Below are 18047 nucleotides of genomic sequence, written 5' to 3'. Positions count from 1 at the left end.
TACTGCAACTTCAAGGAAAACCACCCCAGCTGCTAAAGGGATACATCTGGGCCCACACCTAAATGGACTTTGCTTCTCCAGAAACCTCCGAAGAAGAAGGAAAGAAACAGGTTAGCAGAACCAGTGTAGTCCAGCTCTGGAGAGTGGGAGTCAGGAGGAAACAGAGAGGAAGAGCTGGGGTATGCAGAGGCTCGGGGTTACCAGAGTGCACCTTGGCTTCCCTCAGCGAGGCAGAAGGGAAAACGCAGGGGCTTCTTAATCATTAACTGACTCCAAACTAAGGAAATAAGAAGGAGTGCATGTAATCTGTTCCCTGAAATTTCCTTTCAGTAATAAAGGAATTTTGGCACTAAAAATTCCTTTATTAGGAAGACGATTTGTCTGTTTCTCCTCTGCAGGGTAAACTGCATGAGGGCACAGCGCACCCATGCTCACAGAGCCCCTGGCCAACAGGAGAGTAGATGCTGATCCACTGAATGAAGGGAGAGGGACCTTCATTCATGAAGGAGTAGAGTAAGTTCATCTCAATACGGAGTGAAAGGGGTAGACTTCAAATCCCAGGTGGTTTTTCTGGAGGCAAATCCCCTTCGATGCCTCTTAAGGGTTAGTGTTACCCTAAAGAAGCAGCGTTGGGAAACCTGGAAGAGAGCCTTCTGTTCCCATGAATCTTCTGCTTTGCTGAGTCTATTCAGCCCACAGCTGACATGTGCTAGTCTCCTAAACATGTCAGGCTTGACATTTATCATCACATTTTCAAGTTTTGCAAACCTGCTTCTAAACATGGGTTCCCTTTAAACAAAACTACAAAGAACCCTTTATATTACATATTTTCTTTGATTCTGCCTGCATTAGCAAGCCAGCAAGAAACATGGGCAGTGAAAGCTCCTGACCATAGTGCTTTCTGGCTCCTTTCATGTCTCTGTGAGTTGTTTCTGCGCACTGTCACTTGGGAATCAAGCCTTGCACCAGCTACATGGCCAGAATTAGAATGGGACGTTCACTCTCTATAGACCTGCTATTGCTATACTCCACAACAGCAAAAGAAAGATTACAAAAACACAAATCAGATATTGTAAACACTTCTTTGTATAAAACATTTCCCCAGCTTCTTATCACTCTTACAATAAAATTCAAACTCCTTGTCATGACCTCCAAAGCCTTAAACGATCTAGTCCCATCCACCTTGCCAACCTCAGTTTCCACCTCTCTTTTCTCTCTCCCTCCCCATCCAAATGAGCTTAAATATGCTGTCGTCCAGGAGAATGGCCTACAACAAAAGACCTCATCATATTTTCTCTTATTTTACTGATTTTTTTTAAAGTTTTCATTGTTTCAAAAACTTTTAACACAGCTCTCAATCACTGCATAATCAGCATAACAAAATGTAGACGTGCAGTTATTTTGACAAGCCTGGATGAAAAGTTATGCTTCCAGTCTTGGTTTATGATTACTCTGTCACTTACATCACTCCCCCTTATTATCCATGCACCTATCATTCTCAGCTCCTAGTGATCACAGGGGCGGAGATGGTCAGAGCTAAGACCTACAGAGTAGACATCAACAATTCCACAAATATCACTGAGCAAATCTCTGCCCTTAAAAAGCAGGATCACCTCACAACAGAACATCATCTCATTATTTTAACACAGCACAGCTTTTTCTTGCTAAAAGGCATTTGGTCTATAGGATGGTTTGGTTTGGTTTTGAATTGCAGTGTTTGCAGTTGGTGCCCAGCTCACAGCTGGGTCTTCAAGCAGGCTCACTGCCCATCTCACCAACTGCTGCATTCTCTCATGGCTGCCAAGGAAAGAGCATTTTGCTGTTTCAGCATTCCAGGAGAACATGCAGAAAACACAAACTCCAGGACCTTATAAATCAGGCTTCTTCACATGCTCTCAGTATGGACACAGCAAGTTTTAAATGCATCACAATGGACTTCAGGCTTTAAAATTTCTGGTTGGTGGCCAGAGGCCTAGTGAACTAGGGATGCCTATGCTTCTCCTGTTGGTAGGTAGAAGAGACACTTCACCATTTGGGAAGTGAACTTCAGTTATCACCACTGTCTCTTTAGGATTTGCTAAGAGCAGCAGACACCTTGTCTGCCAGAATGTAAGAGCATGAGAGGTAACAGCCAGAGCAGGCTGTCCTCAGGGCCCAGACAAGTTGGTTTTCTCTCCAGTCTTAGAGGCTTTCCATTGTTCTTGAAGATATCAGCCCATTTTCCATGGCCTCTCTTTTCAGTCTCTGGGTTGTTTCCTCTGAAACTGCCAGTGTGTAGGGGAAGCTGGTAAGATGAGTTGTTTAAAGTGTCTACTAGACTCTTTGCCTTTACTTTAAACCTGGCTCACCCACCACCCACCATGAGGCCAGCGGTCGACTATAGGAAGCCACTGTTCACCAATCACCATTGACCTGCTGGCCTTGATCCCCCCTCCATTCCAATTCTCCAGGCTCTGACCCCTTAGTCTTAATCTTCCATTCCTTTTCCTGTTGGCCCCAAGGTTTCATCACTGAGTTTAATCTCTTCCTCATGACCTGTCACCTTTTCTAGAAACAGTTTATGTTCTCTGTCTCTCTCCTCCCTTCCTGATCGATTTGACCAACTCTTCCATCTCTTCCCCATAGTGGTTTCCAGCCCACCTAATGAGTGACCCTTGAAGATAAACTCAGACATAAAGATGTCAACAAAAGATTTAACTTGCCAGCTCCATTAACCCTGACAGCTACATCTCCAGCCCTTCCTCCCTCCCATTTTCCTATATCTTTTGTGCCTGAAAGCCATATTAAAATCAAAGTTATCTTTCCTCTAAAACCAGATTTATTCTGGATGATTTCTCTCTTTCTGTTCGTGGTACCATCATTCTTCTGCTCATAGAAGAATGTGAGCTGCTCATTCATTCTCACAAAAGTCAGCATACCAGCCTCCTTTTCACTTGTTTTCAACCCAAGGACTTCACACAAGCTGTTCCCTTTGCCTGGATTGTTCTTACTTTCCTTCATTCCTGCCTCACTCCAACTCATCCCTCAAGTTTCACTGTCAGCATCCCCAAAACCCTTCCCAATTGCTTATTACACCAGTTTCCATTTCTCTGATAGTACATATTACCATCATAATCAAAATCAAGCTTGTCCGACCCACGGCCCAGGATGGCTTTGAATGTGGCCTAACACAAATTTGTGAACTTTGTTTAAACATTATGAGGTGTGTGTGTTTGTTTTTGGTTTTGTTTTCCTCACTAGCTATCATTAGTGTGTTTTATGTGTGGCCCAAGACAATTCTTCTCCTCCCAGTGTGGCCCAGGGAAGCCAAAAGATTGAACACCTCGATCTAAATATTGACTTGTGGAATTACATGTAGGATGTTGGTAAACTACACCTCCCAGTACAGTAGGCAAGAGCCACATGAGACTGTTGAGCACTTAACATGTAGCGAATCCAAACTGAGATGTATTATAAGTGCAAAACACATACAAAATTTTGAAGACTAACTACAATAAAAAGAATGTAAACTTTTACACTGATTACATGTCATAATATTTTAGCTATATTGAGTTAAATGAAATGTTATTAAAATTAATTTTACCTGCTTCTTTTGGCTTTTAAAAATGTATTTACTAGAACATTTTAAGTTATAATATGCATTCCCATTATATTTCTACTGGACTGGGCTGTTGTAGACCTTAAGCCCCATGAGAACAAGGCTATTTTGTTCATGACTGTAATCTCAGCTACATTAGCATAGGGCCTGGCACATAGTAACTGGATTGGGGAATATATTTTGAAAGAATAAGTTTTTCTAGACACCTGGTATTTAAATCTAGGATTCTCAGGCCAGGCATGGTGGCTCACACCTGTAACCCCAGCACTTTGGGAGGCCCAGGAGTTTGAAACCAGCCTGGACAACATGGCAAAACCTCATCTCTACAAAAATTTAAAAAATTAGCCAGGCATGGTGGCACACATCTGTAGTCCCAGCTACTTGGGAGGCTGATGTGGGAGTATCGCTTGAGCCCAGGAGGCGAAGGTTGCAGTGAGCCAAAATCACACCACTACTCTCCAGCCTGGGCAACAGCAAGACCCTGTCTCAAAAAAGTAAAAGTAAAAGAATAAATAAGTCCAGGATTCTACTTCTTAGAAAAAGAGTAACCAAGGATAAACAATTAAGGTGAGGGAGTTAGCAGCTCCCCTCTCCAGCAGTTTGTGCTGTCTGCTTGCCATGGGCATTGGAGCATCTTTCAGCCTGGGAGACTTCATTATGGGACAAGATCTAAACAGTCAGGCTCAGACAGTTTGTCACTGGCTTAAATTGATAGCATATCCATCTGAAAGTACTCAACAACTAGGGTTACCTTTCAAATTATAGACAATGATGGAACAGAAAATAATAAAAGAATCTACATAGCAAGAAAGGAATTAAGGGTGATTCTTTTGATCTAAGTCATTTTCACAAGTATGATCTCATGAGTAATAAATAGCTCATTTTCTTTTCTCAATCCTTAGTATCAGAAAATTCTTAATCTGAATTCATTATAAAGCAAAACATTTAGCATGTGGGAAAACATTTGAATGTGGGAAAGATGAGTGTCTAAGAAGCCTAGTGATGTCCTGAAAGACCATTTTTCTTCCACATGAGTTGGCTCACTCACATTCACAGACATGACCATCACTGTGAAGTGACTCAGCAATTTCAAGTATCTGTATTGCGTTACACCAAGTTCCCATGGTTGGCATTAATAGCACATTGCTTGAGGAAGGAAGAAGCCAAGCTGTCCTGTGATCCTGAGGACTAATCCCAAAAGAGAAGCACTGGTTAGTCACAGACAAGAGAACGGGGATTAGAAGCTGTTCAGCCAGATGTGTCAGGTGACAACTGGAAGAGAGTTGCTGAGAGCTGGGATGCCGGGAAGGCAATCTACCACCAAGACTCTTAACACAAACATGCATTTCATCTGAAGCATCAAGAACTCCTTACTTGGCAGTATCACTGCCTTCCCCAATGACAATAGGAACAAAAAACATCACTTTAATGAGGCTTACAGAAGCGGAGAAAGCTACAACTCCCTCTTTCTGTCCTCATGTTTCAAAATCCATAGTTGAGAGACAACCAGATGGTATATCCTCAGAAGTGTCACAGTCATCCTTAAGCTTTCTCAAGAACACAGAAATAGTACTGGGCTAGAAATGAGAAGTTGGGATTCCTATTCCTCCTATGGGGTATTAGTTTGAGAATCACTGAGTTGACATGCATTAGGCCTGCTGTTCTCAGTGTTACCTTGGGACCGTGCTCACAGCAAAAATGACTTAAACAGCAACAGCCATATGACAGGATACCTCAGCTTCCCTGTGACTGAGGCTCCTATTGTTCCAAGAAAGTCTTGGAGGAACACAAGATCCAACAGGATGCCTTCATGTCCATGAGATCTTACCAACTCTACATCTGTCTTTCCCCACTTACCCAATAAGGATTCACACATTTTAGAGTAAAATTAGAGAAAGGAAAAACACTCAAAGTTTTTTGTTTTTTTTTTTTTTTTTAAAGACAGGGACACGTAAAAAGGGTACACAAGCCAAAGGCCCAAAGCAGGAACATGTTGAGCAACAAAACAAATAGTAGTATTGGATTTTAACCCATAGACTAAAATAAATACCCGTAAGTCCACACTGAGTAAGTAAATGAGTGAACAAATAAATTAGGGAGAAGAGACAGCTCTTCCTTACAGGAAAATTTCAATTAATGAAAATAGAACAAATAGGGAAATAGAAAACAGCAATTAGAATACCACAATAATAACTACTGCAGGCAAGATCTAGAGATAGATGCTAAAATTAATGGGCAGAAGGTTGAGGAGAAACAGGATATTTGTAAAGTCTCAAAACATTTCTCCCAAGATATTTATAAATTTTAAAAGAGAAAATAGTAACTTTACGGAAGAGAAACCCGACAGATACCACCTTAACCAAGAGATCACGGCTAACAGCACCAGTAATAAGATACACTGATGGCTGGGCACGGTGGCTCAGCCTGTAATCCAGCACTTTGGGAGGCTGAGGTGGGCAGGTCATGAGGTCAGGAGATTGAGACCACCCTGGCCAACAAGGTGAAACCCCGTCTCTACTAAAATACAAAAAGTTAGCCAGATGTGGTGGTGAGTGCCTGTAGTCCCAGCTACTGGGGAGGCTGAGGCAGGGGAATCTCTTGAACCCGGGAGGTGGAGATTGCAGTGAGCCAATATCGTACCATTGCACTCCAGCCTGGCAACAGAACAAGACTCCGTCTCAAAAAAAAAAAAGATACACTGACATCAGGTATCCCACGTTAGACTCACTAAGAAGAACACTGACCTTACTTTGGCTGTAATGCAATTTTTTACCAAAAATACAGAACCTCAATCTACTCACAAGAAAACATCAGACAAACCAAATAGAACCAAATATTTGATGAGTACTTTTCAGAAGCATCAAGGTCATGAAAGACAGGGAAGGACTGAGGAGCTGTCATGGATCAGAGGGAATTAAGGAGATGACAAGTAAATGAGACGTGGGCTCCTGAACTGGATTATAGAACAGAAACAGAGCACTAGTGGAAAACTGGTGAAATCCGAAGAGTCAGTAGCTTAGTTGATAGTATTGTATTGATGTTAATTTTTTGGCATTGAAAATTGTACTATGGTTTTCTAGGATGGTAACAGCTGGAAAATCTGGGCAAAGAGTACACAGGAACTCTATATATTGGCAACTTTTATGCAAATCAAAAATCATTCCAATTAAAAAGTTTAAAAATGGAAATTAAAAATTTGAAGAGGCCTGGCACGGTGGCTCACATCTGTACTCTCAGCACTTTGGGAAGCTGAGGCAGGTGCATCATGAGGTCAGGAGATCAAGACCATCCTGGCTAACACGGTGAAACCCTGTCTTTACTAAAAATACAAAAAATTAGCTGGGTGTGGTGGCGGGCATCTGTAGTACCAGCTACTCAGGAGGCTGAGGCAGGAGAATAGCGTGAACCCAGGAGGCAGAGCTTGCAGTGAGCCGAGATCGTGCCACTGCACTCCAGCCTGGGCGACAGAGCGAGACTCTGTCTCAAAAAAAAAAAAAAAAAAAAAAAATATTGGAAGGTTGAATCCTAAAATTAAAAGTGCCAGAAGACATTTAAAATGTAAAAGACCAATATATCAACTAAATAAAATTTCAAGGAGATAAGGAGTTCACAACAGAAGGTAAATCAATGTACTGCTTCCTTCACTGAGAAAGTCTTGTATGAACAAAACATCAGGCAAATTAAACAGCATGTCTAGTGACCTGGTTGATTTACATTCTGACACAAACTTCTAATCTCCTCATAGACAGTCACAGCTTGCAGACAGTCACAGGTCCACAAACCACACTTGAGTAGCACCTTTGTGGACCATTATAAGGCCTTTGACCTGTATGTAGTGGAATAGGGAGTCCATTGGAAAGTTTTGAACCAAAGAATAATTTGATCTGACTTATATTTTAACAGAATCACTCTAACTCCTATGCTGATGACTTGATGACTTGGACCACAGTTGGATACAGTGGAGACGGTGTGAAATGTTTGGATTCTAGAAATATTTTGAAGCTAGAGTCAGTAGAATTTCCTGGCAGGTTGAATGGGTAAGAGACAGAAAAAAAGTCAACGACAACATCAGCGTTTTGACCATTACAACTGGAAGGATGGATAGTTACTGTTCATTGAGGTGGAAAGACTTGGAGCAGGTATGAGGAGAAAGATAAGGAACTTGGTTCTGAATATGTAAAGTCTGAAATGCATATTAGACACCTGAGAGAAGATATCAAGTAGATAGTTGGACACAAGGGTCTGGAGTTCAGGAACTTACTCTAACACCCTTCCTCTTCCCAATCCTCCAGCCTCTTCAGATCAGACCTAGATCGGCCCAACTTATTTCTTGTAATTACTTATACCATGGAAAATCTTAAAACTATTGCTAGATGGAAATTGCTAGGAGTCACTTTACATTGGTTATTCCTTTTAATCCTTACCATTTGGCCAAAGGTTAGATACTATTATCCCATTAAGGTAAGGAAACCAAGGCTTAGGGAAGACAAATAATTTTCTCAAGATCATATGGCCAGGAAGTAATAGAATGATTATTTAAAAACAATTCTGTCTGCCCCCAAGTTCCTGTCCTGTAGAATGCCTTGCTGTTCAACTGCTGGACAGTCTCCCTTGGGAAGGTGGTCATGGAGATTCTTGTTCACATGGGCAGTTTGACTGGGTTAGACCAGATGACTGTGAGATGCTTCCCGGCTCTACAATTCTAGGTTTCTATAAAATCTATTTTGAAGTGGGAATACGTTTTGAAATGTTTTATGTCTTCTTTTTCCCCCTGAAAAATCTCTGTAGGAAGGAACCAGTTTCCAGTTCAAGAAAGGGAGTGGGTACTTCAAAATGATTATGAGCAATGGACATTTCCCTTCCCAAACCAGCTCCAATCCGTGGGCCTTTAAAATAAATTAAAAAAAAAAAAAAATCAGTGGTAAACCTATGGATTATATTGAAAAAAAAATCCAATGATGTTATTACCACTACCTTCAGTAAACATGCACAAACATCCTCAATTTTATCAGAAAGCAAAGACAGAAAGTGAAGACAGCGGCTATTTGAATAAAAATCATGAATTGCTGCAGGTGTATTCTTTAAAGCACTGTTTCCATATTCTTCTCCTTCCCCCATGACCCTCCCAACAAGTAGCCCTTAGTGACAGTTTCACTGTTTTTCACACCAAAAATGGCTTTCAAGTGTAGGAAAGTATCAGAAGGTCCCTGCTGGGCTGCCAGCTGGGCAAGTGTCACAGGTCACTGAACTCTAAAATGAGCTGTCTCTGCAACAAAGGGTCCCTTTCCCTTGGAACAACTTCAAGGAGATGGCACACTGCAGCCCTCCTTGCCCTTTTTGTATTCCAGTTTGATTAAACTGGGAATTGTTCTGTGCTTACCACTGTTGAGAGCACCAGGTGGTGGATTCTAGAGATAAAGGATTGTATAGATCCTTTGTTAGAAACAGACATCTCTATTGTGTGACTTACAATATTTTAGCACAAATGCCAGGAGCTTCCCAGACAGCCTAACGGTTATGCACAGGAGACAATCAATAAATCCTATTCCCCACTCACTCATGGCAAGCGGGGGCTGCTGGTGGCTAAACATGGTCTAGCCACTGGCTAAAAATGAAAGAAACTGAAAAATGAGTATTTACAATGAAAGAAGTGAACCAAAGCAAGGAAGGAAAAGAGAAATGTATCCAAGATGTAGCAGCAGTTGATCTTCATAGAACCCGGGTGTCAGGAGAAATGAGATGATTTCTCATCTTGACCAGAAACTCCTTGTGGGACTGGCACCACGCTGGGTCAGCATTGTCTCCCCAGTCCCTCATGCAGGACATATTTGCTGAGGAGGTCTAATAACAAATGGAACGATGATAGCTAATGTTTATTACAATCGTTATTTCTGACTATAGTAGTTTTCTTTTGTTATTGCTGTGTTTTTGAGATGGGGTCTTGCTCTATTGCCCAATCTAGGGTTCAGTGGCCCAATCATAGCTCACTGAAACCCCAGACTCCTGGGGATCATAGCTCACTATAACCCCAAACACCTGGGCTCAGGCCATCCTCCTGCCTCAGCGTCCCAAGTGACTGAAACTGCAGGTGTGAGCCACCACACCCGGCTAATTTTTTTATGTTTTAGTAGTGACAAGGGCCTACCGTGTTGTTCAGGCTGGTCTCAAACTCCTGGCTTGAAGCATTCTGCCCTCCTCGGCCTCCCAAAATGCTGGGATTATAGGCGTGAGCTGCTGTGCCTGGCCTTTCTATTACTTTTCTATTGCTGTGTGACCAATTACCACAAGCCTAGTGACTCAAAACAACACACAGTCATATCTCACCATTCTGTAGTTCTGAAGTCCAAGAAGACTTGACTGGATTTTCTGCCGAGAATCTCACAAGGCTGAAGTCCGTGTGGCAGGCAGCTGGGCTCTTATTGGGAGGTTCTGAGAAGAATCGACTTCTAAGCTCATTCACATTGTTAGCTGAATGTAGTCCCTTGAGGCTGTAGAACTGAGTCTCCATTTCCTTGCTGGCTGTCAGCCGGGGTGTCTCTTAGCTCTGAAAGTGTCTATTCCTTCCCACTTGCTGCCCTCTCCCCTCAAAGCCAGCAATGCACATCAACGCCTTCTCACACTTGGAAACTTCCCGACTTCCTCCTCTACCAGCCCCTGAAGAAAGCACTCTGCATTTAAAGTGGCTCGTGTGATTAGATTGGGCCCACCCAGAGAATCTCCTATTTTAACTCAATTGTGCCTACATAACAAGGGGGAGTGATGTTTCATCATATTCCCAGGTTCTGGGGATTAGGGGAGAACATCTTTGAGGGGCATTTAAGGAATCTTGCATACTACATTGGCAGACATTGTTCCAAGTGTTTCCCATTTAATAATCCATCAATCCTCATAACAACCCTGTGAGCTAGGCTCTACTATCTTCCCCATTTTATAGATGAAGCACAGAGAGACCTTATTTGCCAAGGTCTTCCAGCCCGTATGTGGCAGAGCCTGGATTTCAACTCAGGCAGGCTGGCTCCAGAGCCTTACCTCTTACCCACCATTGTACATTGCTATTCAATTAACTGTTTCTGGAATTATTGAATACATGAATAATTGAATTCGGTGTGGGACTTGGAGACAGTGCTAAGGATGAGTAAATTTCTTAATTTGTATGGAAAATTTTGTGCATAAATTGTATGCTAATTGTGAAGGGAGTCTGCAGAATCTCAAAGGCATAGGTCTTAGAGAAGTGCTTATACCTGAGAAATTCCTCCAATGCAATGCCTTCCCTTTTCAGTGTTCAGCTGTTAGTAAGCAGCAAACACTGAAACCGGAACTGCCAACATCTGAGACCACCGTGGGACTCTTGGAACTGCTTTTGACACTAGATCATCTCTTCCCTCTGTCACTTTCCTCCTTGGCCATGGCCCAGGACAGATATTGACAGTCATGAGAACAAAGCCACTATGGTCATTTGGATTCTAGGAAAACAAGAAGAAAAATTAAGAGAGTCAAAAATTGAGCCGAAACAAACGCAAGAAAGGAGAATGACGACAAACCGAAGTCATTCCTCAAGCCTGAAATGTATTTTACGTGCTGTTGTCTCTTTCTGTGAATCCTATTGTCTATTGCAGGGGTGTCCAATCTTTTGGCTTCCTTGGGCCACAATGGAAGAAGAAGAATTGTCTTGGGCCAAACATAAAATACACTAATGATAGCTGATGAACTAAAAAATAAAAATTGCAACAAAAATCTCAAAACGTTTTAGGAAAGTTTACGAATTTGTGTTGGGCCTCATTCAAAGCCGTCCTGAGCTGCCCGAGGCCCGTGGGACACAGGCTGGACAAGCTTGTTCTATTGCTTACCTGGGGTGTAGTAGAAACAATACTTGATTGAAACTCAGAAGACTTGAGTTCCAGTCCTGGCTCTGTTTCTTATGTGATCTTAAGTCACTTAATTTTCTGGATCTTATTCATCCCATTTGTAAAATACAAATAATTCGTACTTCACGGAATTTGGGAAATAAATATGATAGTGAATGGGTTGTGTTCCCTTTACAAATTGTGAAGTACAATACAAATGTTACATGCCATTATTGCACCAGGTAACCAAGGGACTGAGGGAAGGAAGGGATAGTACATGCCGAGCCACCTGACGAAGAGGGTACTTCTCCCAGTGTGATGATCTAAAATCAACATTGGCTTAGAAAGAAAGAGAGTAAGATCAAGAAGCCACAGACTACTCGCTAGTCTTCTGAACACGCATTTTGCAAAATAAAATACACTTAAAGAGTAAAAACTAGTGTTGATATCATCTTTATGGAGAAAAAATGGAGGCAAAGAAAAATCATTTGCACAAGTGGCAGAGCTGAAAGTCCGTTTTGGATATGTTGACTCTCAGTACAGTGCTTGAAGCCAAACTTAAATGTATCCATTCTATGTCTAAAATGTCAGGGGGAAAAATGGTATGCTGGTTAAGAGAAGAAATTATGTTGCTTGAATAAATACTGAGACTCAGTTGCATCAAATTAGATGGAATACCAAAATGTTCATCCTCTCAAACCTCTACAGCTAAATGGTCAGCTGTGAGTATCAAGTCATGTGATATTGATTGTCCTTAAAACAGTCATATAATCTACACCTGAGAGGAGAAAATAGTTCTCACGTGCGATATCTCTCATGACACTTTGATTTTGGCCTTGTGAGACCCTGAGCAGACAGCCTCGTCAAGCCTGCTCAGACTTCTGAACTCCAGGACTATGAGAGAATGAATGGGTGTTGTTTTAAGCCAATAAATTTATACTAAGCTGTTACACAGTAGTTTGTCTCAACACACCTTTTTTTTTTCACACAGTAATCAAAAAGCTTAAAGAAAGTCACCTTGAGAGCACATTAGCATAAAAGTAATGACTACAATTCATCAGCTTCTGGCAAACTCACCATCGCTAACCAGCAAGTTCTAAAAACCCAGTGGGGGAGTGTACATGGCTTAAAGACAGGCAATCCAGAGTTCTCCAGCAACATCCCATCACCAGTGACATTAACATGAATATACTAACTGTTGTGCAATTAAGCTAATCAGCCTTGCAAAACAATTCAAGCCTACAGACTGTCTTTACTGTCTGACAGAAATACTTAAAGCACATTTCCAAAATAATCTGCAATAGCAAACAAAGCAGCCCAACAAGGTGGCTGCTTTGCGTTGACTTAGAAAGGGTCCTGATAGTCATGCTTCATGGAGAACTTCATGAGAAATGATACCACACCCCCAACACACACACACACACACACACACACACACACACACACTCCTCCCACCCAAGGTGACCACCTCAAGGGAAGAGACTGTGCCTTAACATCTTGTAATATTACCATACCAAGTGTTATGGATATTAACAAAGTTTAATGGTACTCACTACCTTCACGTTTATGGCCCTTCAAATAATAAAGTCAAAAATTTCTATAAACATCCTTAACCTATGTAGCGACTTCCACCTAACTTTAACATTGTAGACACTTTAATACTTCTGAATGTCAGTTAAAGTAGTTTTAAAGAAGGGCCAAATCTGAGAGGTTAAAAGACGGAGGAAAGGACTACCAAAAGAAAAATTACTGATTTGAACTAATTGAAGGCATGGAGTGCTGCAAACAGAAAGGCTTTCGGGTTCACTCTGAGGGATACAAGATGTTATGGTGAAAAGAGTATGCCGTAGAGATGCAAACTCTAGCGGTGATACTCCAGGTGCATACTCTAGGTTGTCTTCACAACTCCCGAGCATCATAACTCGAGGCAAGTCCTTACCTCCCTGAGATTCAGTTTCCTCCTCTATAAAGTAACAGTGATAATAAATGAGTGTGGTTGTGAGAATTCCCTAAGAGAACATAAATGGAGGGCATCACACAACGCCAAGTACACAGTTGGTGTTCAGCATATTTAAGCCATTTCTTTCTGCTCATCATGATATACCAACAATCCACCTCCCTCTTTCCGTGCTCCATCCCCTTCAACACTGACAAAAAATGTGACCCACCAAGTGAGCAGAATAATATAACGGTATCACTCACCGGAAGAGAAAAATAGGTACTTCTCTGTACAGGCAAGTGCCAGGAGAATGGTAAGTAAAGGACAGTTTAAAACCTGGCTTTATCTCATGTACAGTTGGGAAACTTTTGGCAAGTTATTTAACCTCTATGTACCTCAGTTTCTTCTTCTGTAAAATAGAGATATGAACGATGTTTATCTCATAGAGTTTGTATGAGAACTAAATGAGCCAATAGATGTAAAATTCATCCTTACAACAGTGCTTAGTACAAGGTCAACACTGGTAGTCAATGTTACCTATTACTGTTAACTATTATTGTTACTCACAATAGCCTTGTATGTGTAGTAGCTAAAAGGGAATGAAGAAAGAAGGCTGGCTTCTGCCATGAGGCAAAACTGCAGAAAAGGTGTGGCAGCAACAGCAGACTATGCTGCAGGAGGGAGGAGCCAGTAAACAATGGAAAAATGAGCTATGGAAAGAATGGTAATAAACACCTGTATAATGTTCATTATGTGGCAGGCACTGCTAAGTATTTTATATATATTAACTTATTCAATTCTCTTAGCAATCCCTTAAGGTTTTGACTCATTTAATCCTTTGAAACAAGCCTAAGTGGCAGACGCAGTAATTATTCTATTTTTCAGATGAGAAAACAGAAGAACACAGAGGTTAAGTAACCTGACTGAAGTCACACCGGAAGTGGTAGAATCAGGATTTAATCACAGACAATCTGGCTCCAGTGCCTGGGCTCTGAACCACATCATTAATGTAGACTATTGGCTGCAAGGTAGACTCACTGACACACTTATTCCCATTCCCTCAGAGATAGAAACAGGTCTGGGTTGTTTTCAGTGTGAGAAATGAGAATTCAAGCCATTTTTTAAAGAATGGTCAAATAAAGCCAGATGACTCGAGAGCATCCAAGCTAGAGACATTGTGGGGAGAGAAAAACAGGTTGAGATGGATAGGTTGATGAGAGGATTTCCTGGAGGAATCAAATAAGTAAAATTATTAATTGTTGCAAAAATTAGTATAAAAATTATATACTATAAAATTTTATTTAATTATTTTTTAAATAGTGATGAAGTACATGTAAAACTTAGTTTTCTAGCTTTGCAGCCTAGATTAGTCCAATTTCATACTGCTATGAAGAACATCTGGAGTCTGGGTAGTTTATAAAGGAAAGAGGTTTAATTGACTCACTGTTCAGTATGGCTAGGGAGGCCTCAGGTAACTTACAATCATGGGAGAAGGTGAAGGGGAAGCAAAGCACCTTCTTCACAAGGCGGCAGGAAGGAGAATGAACACAGGAGGAACTACCAACACTTATAAAACCATCAGATCCTGTAAGAACTCACTGTCAGGAGAATAGGGAAACTGCCCCCACGATTCAATTACTTCCACCTGGTCTCTCCTGTGACATGTGGGGATTATGGGGATTAGAATTTAAGATGAGATTTGGGTGAGACACAAAGCCTAACCATATCACCGCCAAACTTTCTTCCTACTTGAAATATCAGTTAGGGAGGAAATATGGCTTGAAAATTATATTCTTCCTTTACACTTACAATGAAATTAGACTTAATCTTAAAATAGGAAGACGAATTCCCAATTTCCTTTTCATCCCAAGAGAAGAGCCAGCTGACCCCAGGGGACACTCAACCCCATGGGGTCAGGCCACACCCCCTGAGACCCTCCCTAGGGCACCTTACATAAAAGCACCAACAGCTATGGCAACTGGGATGGGAGTGGGAAATATTGACTTCTACCATAGCTTCCCAACTATTCACCTGCTCCTAGATTCATACCCATCCACAGTCATCCTCCCCAAAACCTCCAGTCATATTTCTAAAAGACAAATCTGATTATCTTCCTCTTCTGCCAAAAATCTTTCAAAGGTTTGCCATCAACTATGGCAAATTAGTCAAAATCTTTAGCATGGACAACAATGTCCTCCCTAAGCAAACCCTCTTGGAAAGCTTATCTTTCTCATCCCTGGTGCTGCATGCTGTGTGGTGGTCTAGAAGATGGAAAGGGATGCTTGCTGTATCAGCAAAATTCTTTGTAGATTATGATGTCTCTTAACCAGCTTCCTAGTCTTAATTTATGGAGGCTTTGGTAGAGGGACTCAAAAGATTCCAGTGGGGATTCACTGGGCAGGGAAAAAAAAAAAAAAAAGCAGAGAGTATGTATTAAATCATAAAACACACATTTGCAAAAGTTGTCCTAAAGCTTTCCCAAGTCAGAAACTATAAATCCCCTTACAGCCATTTATTATACATTAGGGAATGCAGCTTTTTCAGATGTAAAGATGTAAAAAGTAAACATTTTAACTCCCCTTTTTTTTAAGTTCAGGTCTTTTAAAATTTAATTCTAAGTATTTGCCTTTTTGAATTCTGGTGAACTCAGCAGTGGTGGGGGCTAATCTAATTTAGAACCACTGTCTTTTCCTAGACTAAGGCAACCAGAAAGGAAAATCTCAATTGAAAATGAACTAAGAAATATCTACATTGTTGATGGGGTGAAAGATGACTAACCTGCTAGTGGGCTTCATTATCATTGGAACCTGGGTCCAAAAACAAAACAAAACCCAATATAGGGCTTAGTGCAAAAACTGTTCTGGGAGTTAACATTGATATTTAATATATAACAATGATTCACTGAAACTTATTTGTATTATTTGATAGATACCTTCCTGGGCAAAAAGAGTCACTCCAGGTTGTTCTAAGTTACAAACTCCCTGAAAACTCAGAAGATGCTAATTTCATTTACTGAATATTAACTAACACTAAACTTGTTTGGAACTATATTTAGTACAGTAGTGAGACCACAGGCACCAACCAGCAAAGCATATGAATTTTCCTTTCAGCGTCTCAGCCTTGGCAGCACAGAGTGTTACGACAGTGAGAAAGGCCTCCTGCTTCACCTGAAGAATCTATCAAGAAATTTTATGACAAGCCTCAGAAGTGACATTTTGCACCTTCTGAATGTGGCATTGAGCCATTTCACACCGGTTGGAGAAAACAGTGTGCCTGTTAACAACATTTTTCATGGAAAAATTAGAAATCAACTCCAAAGCAACTGTAAATAGTACCCGTCTACCACAATTACTGTGCTTCCAAACGACACATAGTTCTCAGGCACAAAAAGGTAACAAAAATAAACTTAAAAAAGGAAAGAGGGGCCAGGCGTGGTGGCTCACACCTATAATCCCAACACTTTGGAAGGCTGAGGTGAGAGGATCACCTACGCCCAGGAGTGTGAGGCCAGCCTGAGCAACACAGCAAGACCTTGTCTGTAATAAAAATAAAAATTTTTAAATGTGTTTGGAAAAAGGAAAAATGAAGTAAAATGAGTTATAATGAAGTGCTCTTTCTCTGTAGATGCTAATCTTATAATAAAGCCAACTGGGGAATTCTATTTTTAATTAATATTTTCGAGGATTTTTTTTTAAGACAGAGAAAATAACACTTTTACTGAATACCCAGTTTTGGATCCACATTTCATTTATTCATTCATTTTAAGTTCCAGAAAGTTAGGAATTTTTGCTGTTTTGTTCACTGCTGCATCCCTAGCTCCTGGAACAGTGCCTGGCATAAGGTAAGAACTCCAGAAATATTAGTTGAATAAATTCATTCATCAAATACATATCAAGTGCCTACGCTGTATCAGGCTGGGTGATAGGTCCAGGGATGTAAAGAGTTGCTCACAGTCTATAAAGTATACCCCTCCCAGCTCCAAATTCATATATCTAAATGCTTCCTTGAAATATCTAACAGGCTTCTCAAATTTGACATGGCCAAAACAGAGCTTTTTTCTGCAACTACTCACCTACCTCTTGCTCCAAATCATTCCCACCCTTGATAGGTGGAAAATAATTACCCCAGGACTTCTGATCACTTGATGCAAATATATGCCAATGAAGCACCAGTGTAAGGTTTCCTATTATGTATAGCTAGACACAATCCTAACTGATACATCATTCAAAGGGTAGATAGAAGAGAGGCAAGGAAGAAAACAAATTTTAAAAGGGCTTTCAAAGGTAGTAAGAGGACCAGGGAAGCAGATTAGATAGGAAGGTCAACTTGAAACCAGGGGACCACCACCATGTGGTCAAATAAAATGAGAACATGATAAAAAGTGATTTTACTTGGCAGTTAGATGTCGGTTCCAACAGGAGTGAAAAGAAGAAAAGGAGATTAACATATTTCCGTTGTTCTATTTAGAGAGATATCTATGCTTTATTGACTATTAAATCTGTATATTCATAAAACTTCTTTGTTTAGCTTTACTTAAATGGCCGGAGAATCATGTACTAACATATCCCAGCTATCATGGCAAAGAAAACCAGTGGAACCTGAGTTAACCTCTAGTAAGAGGAAGCAAAATTAATTGGCATGACTGCTTTCACCAATATCCCCCTAA

This window comes from Macaca fascicularis, chromosome 1 (genome assembly GCF_037993035.2).
Source record: "Macaca fascicularis isolate 582-1 chromosome 1, T2T-MFA8v1.1".
NCBI classification, from domain to species: domain Eukaryota; kingdom Metazoa; phylum Chordata; class Mammalia; order Primates; family Cercopithecidae; genus Macaca; species Macaca fascicularis.
This window is presented reverse-complemented; position numbering follows the sequence as displayed.